At 42.6% G+C, this 5,407-nt stretch overlaps 1 protein-coding gene across 3 annotated transcripts in view; it reads right to left on the minus strand.

Moving 5' to 3' along the window:
* Nucleotides 1-662: 662 nt before the first annotated feature.
* LOC139534736 (breast cancer metastasis-suppressor 1 homolog) overlaps nucleotides 663-5,407 on the minus strand; it is a 39,578-nt gene continuing 34,833 nt past the window's right edge. Inside the window, exon 10 of one of the 3 annotated variants that reach the window (XM_071334146.1) lies at nucleotides 663-1,788. The gene's annotated coding sequence lies outside the window, so the exon portion shown is untranslated. Of the gene's footprint in view, nucleotides 1,817-4,329; nucleotides 4,721-5,407 lie in introns of those variants that run through there. The other 2 variants (XM_071334145.1, XM_071334147.1) reach the window with 2 other exon arrangements.

The raw sequence follows: 5,407 nt of genomic DNA on the forward strand, positions 1-5,407 counted from the left end.
TGCTGTAAATTACAGTACTCTCTCTCTCTCTCCACATGGCAGTGCTGTAAATTACAGTACTCTCTCTCTCTCCACATGGCAGTGCTGTAAATTACAGTACTCTCTCTCTCTCCACATGGCAGTGCTGTAAATTACAGTACTCTCTCTCTCTCTCCACATGGCAGTGCTGTAAATTACAGTACTCTCTCTCTCTCTCCACATGACAGTGCTGTAAATTACAGTACTCTCTCTCTCTCCACATGGCAGTGCTGTAAATTACAGTACTCTCTCTCTCTCTCCACATGGCAGTGCTGTAAATTACAGTACTCTCTCTCTCTCCACATGGCAGTGCTGTAAATTACAGTACTCTCTCTCTCTCTCCACATGGCAGTGCTGTAAATTACAGTACTCTCTCTCTCTCTCCACATGACAGTGCTGTAAATTACAGTACTCTCTCTCTCTCTCCACATGGCAGTGCTGTAAATTACAGTACTCTCTCTCTCTCCACATGGCAGTGCTGTAAATTACAGTACTCTCTCTCTCTCCACATGGCAGTGCTGTAAATTACAGTACTCTCTCTCTCTCCACATGACAGTGCTGTAAATTACAGTACTCTCTCTCTCTCCACATGGCAGTGCTGTAAATTACAGTACTCTCTCTCTCTCCACATGGCAGTGCTGTAAATTACAGTACTCTCTCTCTCTCCACATGGCAGTGCTATAAATTACAGTAATCTCTCTCTCCACATGGCAGTGCTGTAAATTACAGTACTCTCTCTCTCCACATCACAGTGCTGTAAATTACAGTACTCTCTCTCTCCACATCACAGTGCTGTAAATTACAGTACTCTCTCTCCACATGACAGTGCTATAAATTACAGTACTCTCTCTCTCCAAATCACAGTGTCATAAATTACAGTACTCTCTCTCCACATGACAGTGCTATAAATTACAGTACTCTCTCTCTCCACATCACAGTGCTGTAGATTACAGTACAGTTTTACAGGGAACTACCAAGTGGTGGAAAAAGTACCCAGTTGTCATACTTGAGTCAAAGTAAAGATACGTTAATAGAAAATGGCTCAAGTAAAAGTGAAAGTCACCCAGTAAAATACTAATTGAGTAAAAGTCTAAAAGTATTTGGTTTTAAATATACTTAAGTATCAAAAGTCAAAGTATAAATCATTTCAAATTCCTTATATTAAGCAAACCAGACAGCACCATTTTCTTGTTTTATTTATTTATGGCTAGCCAGGGGCCAAACTCCAACACTCAGACACCATTTACAAATGAAGCATGTGTTTAGTGAGTCCTCCAGATCAGAGGCAGTAGAGATGACCAGGGATGTTCTCTGTTTAGTGAGTCCTCCAGATCAGAGGCAGTAGGGATGACCAGGGATGTTCTCTGTTTAGTGAGTCCTCCAGATCAGAGGCAGTAGAGATGACCAGGGATGTTCTCTGTTTAGTGAGTCCTCCAGATCAGAGGCAGTAGAGATGACCAGGGATGTTCTCTGTTTAGTGAGTCCTCCAGATCAGAGGTGGTAGGGATGACCAGGGATGTTCTCTGTTTAGTGAGTCCTCCAGATCAGAGGCAGTAGGGATGACCAGGGATGTTCTCTGTTTAGTGAGTCCTCCAGATCAGAGGCAGTAGAGATGACCAGGGATGTTCTCTGTTTAGTGAGTCCTCCAGATCAGAGGCAGTAGGGATGACCAGGGATGTTCTCTGTTTAGTGAGTCCTCCAGATCAGAGGCAGTAGGGATGACCAGGGATGTTCTCTTGATAAGTGTGGGAATTAGACCATTCTCCTGTCCTGCTTAGCATTCAAAGTGAAATGAGTACTTTTGGTTGTCAGGGAAAATGTATGGAGAAAAAAGTACATTATTTTCATTAGGAATGTAATAAAGTAAAAGTATAAAGTTGTCAAAAATAAAAATGGTAAAGTAAAGTACAGATACCTAAAAAAATACTTAAGTAGTATTTTGATGTATTTTTACTTAATTACACCACTAGATTTACCCCATACCAAGCTTAACAAATGGGAATTGCTTCATTCCAATTCCAACATTTATATAAATGAATGTTATTACATTCAAATGTGTTAATTTCAGTTAATCCCTCGCCAGAACTGAATAAACAGTTTAAAAGATGGCCCAAGCCCTTAATGAGCTCTTGGTAACCTGGTCCCAGATCTGTAACCAATGCCAAAGTAAACTCTATTGCTGTAGGCATAACAATGATTGACAAGGAGTTGTCATGACAACAACAAAAAACAGACTGGAACTCAGGATACTTGCATCAGAGGCTTGAGTCATGTGACCAAGGTTTTGGACCTTGAGTTGGTTTGAATCAGATTGATAGAGCTCCATTCAGCTCTACGATAATGTTATGTCTCCATCTAGTGGTTGATTTGAGGTAGTAAAAATAAAACATTTTATAAAAATTACCGATTTCCGATTGTTATGAAAACCCGAAATCGGCCCTAATTAATCGGCCATCCGATTAATCGGTCGACCTCTAGAACAGTCCTTGGTTCCAAATATTGGGCAAGATGCCAGAGCTGAGGATGATGTTAAAGAGTTTAAGTATTTAAGCCAATTGGAATTAGTGGTCTGTATATTTTATCATTTCATTGAGGAAACCATCAACATAGAGCTCCATTTTTATGGAATGGTCTGCCTACCCATGTGAGAGACGCAGACTCGGTCTCAACCTTAAAAGTCTTTACTGAAGACTCATCTCTTCAGTAGGTCATATGATTGTGTGTAGTCTGGCCCAGGGGTGTGAAGGTGAACGGAAAGGCTCTGGAGCAACGAACCGCCCTTGCTGTCTCTGCCTGGCCGGTTCCCCTCTCTCCACTGGGATTCTCTACCTCTAACCCTATTACAGGGGCTGAGTCACTGGCTTACTGGTGCTCTTTCATGCCGTCCCTAGGAGGGGTGCGTCACTTGAGTGGGTTGAGTTACTGACGTGATCTTCCTGGCTGGGTTGGCGCCCCCCCTTGGTTTGTGCTGTGGTGGAGATCTTTGTGGGCTATACTCCGCCTTGTCTCAGGATTGTAAGTTGGTGGTTGAAGATATCCCTCTAGTGGTGCGGGGGCTGTGCTTTGGCAAAGTGGGTGGGGTTATATCCTTCCTGTTTGGCCCTGTCCGGGGGTATCATCGGATGGGGCCACAGTGTCTCCTGACCCCTCCTGTCTCAGCCTCCAGTATTTATGCTGCAGTAGTTTGTGTCGGGGGGCTAGGGCCAGTTGGTTATATCTGGAGTACTTCTCCTGTCTTATCCAGTGTCCTGTGTGAATTTAAGTATGCTCTCTCTAATTCTCTCCTTCTCTCTTTCTTTCTCTCTCTCGGAGGAACTGAGCCCTAGGACCATACGTCAGGACTACCGGGCATGATGACTCCTTGCTGTCCCCAGTCCACCTGGCCTTGCTGCTGTCCCAGTTTCAACTGTTCTGCCTGCGGTTATGGAACCCCTACCTGTCCCAGACCTGCTGTTTTCAACTCTTAATGATCGGCTATGAAAAGCCAACTGACATTTATTCCTGATTATTATTTGACCATGCTTCTCATTTATGAACATCTTGGCCATGTTCTGTTATAATCTCCACCCGGCACAGCCAGAAGAGGACTGGCCACCCCTCATAGCCTGGTTCCTCTCTAGGTTTCTTCCTAGGTTTTGGCCTTTCTAGGGAGTTTTTCCTAGCCACCGTGCTTCTACACCTGCATTGCTTGCTGTTTGGGGTTTTAGGCTGGGTTTCTGTACAGCACTTCAAGATATTAGCTGATGTACGAAGGGCTATATAAAATAAACTTGATTGATTGATTGATCAACACCACAGGCCTTTTTGGGTTGGAGGGTTTGTATTTTGTCCTGTAGGTCATTCAATGTAATTGGAGAATCCAGTGGGTTCTGGTTTTCTTCAAAAGCTGATTCTAAGATTTGTATAGAGCCAAAAAGATTGGAGGTGGTTTATCCATACATCTCTCTTTCTCCCTCTCACACACACACTGCTCTCTCTCTCTCTCTCACACACACGCACACACACACACTGGGCTCCCGAGTGGCGCAGCGGTCTAAGGCACTGCATCTCAGTGCAAGAGGTGTCACTACACGAACAGTCCCTGGTTCAAATCCAGGCTGTATCACATCCGGTCATGGTTGGGAGTCCCATAGTGCGGTGCACAATTGGCCCGGCGTCGTTCAGGTTTGGCTGGGGGTGTAGGCCGTCATTATAAATAAGAATTTGTTCTTAACTGACTTTATATATAAATACTTTTTTTCTTTTACTTCTCACACTAATAAAATAATGAGGAACAGCAAACAGTAATAATGAACATGCAGGAAACCCCTCATCTCATAAAATATTTAATCATTATTTCTTATTAAATTGTTATAAATAAATGGGCGTTATAGGAATAAAAATATCTTAAATAAAAGAACCATCATCGTCATAGAAACAGTATAAATGACAGTAGTAATAGGTTTAGAACAGTAGTTTTGTATTGCAGTGTTTTCCCTACCATTGTAGCCTGTAGGCGGGGCCTTTCATTTTGGTTAAAGAGACCTTAAATGTTGATTCAGTGGCCTTTTTTTCCACATTCTTCCCGGGAAATAATCTCAAGGGAAAAACTAGTAGTATTTCAGGGTTAGATTTCATTTCTTTTTTGAAACAAAAAAAAATATTTGACCAGAGAGAGAATGTGGGGTCATTTTTTCTGAAGTGCAAATTGTTAGAACTGGGCCTAAAACAAATGTTTTGGTATCAGACATAGACCTGTCATAGACCTGCCATAGACCTGTCATAGACCTGCCATAGACCTGTCATAGACCTGCCATAGACCTGCCATAGACCTGTCATAGAACTGTCATAGACCTGTCATAGACCTGCCATAGACCTGTCATAGAACTGTCATAGACCTGCCATAGACCTGTCATAGACCTGCCATAGACCTGTCATAGACCTGCCATAGGCCTGTCAAAGACCTGTCATAGAACTGTCAAAGACCTGTCATAGAACTGTCAAAGACCTGCCATAGACCTGTCAAAGACCTGTCATATAACTGTCATAGACCTGCCATAGACCTGCCATAGAACTGTCATAGACCTGCCATAAAACTGCCATAGACCTGTCATAGACCTGCCATAGACCTGTCATAGAACTGTCATAGACCTGCCATTGACCTGTCATTGACCTGTCATAGACCTATCATAGACCTGCAGTAAGAATGTCATTAAGCTACCTAAGTTGTTGAAATGTATTCATAATTCAAGTGTCCATTAAAATGTCCAAGTAATGCGTTACTAACCCAGCAGACAGCATTAATGTACCGTCTCAACTGGGATGAATACATTTCACTCTCCTTTCTGTCCCCTACTTGGACTTTTTTAATGGACATTTTAATTATAAATATGTGTCAATAACTTAGGTG

The sequence above is a fragment of the Salvelinus alpinus genome, chromosome 11 (genome assembly GCF_045679555.1).
Source record: "Salvelinus alpinus chromosome 11, SLU_Salpinus.1, whole genome shotgun sequence".
In the NCBI taxonomy this organism is placed as follows: domain Eukaryota; kingdom Metazoa; phylum Chordata; class Actinopteri; order Salmoniformes; family Salmonidae; genus Salvelinus; species Salvelinus alpinus.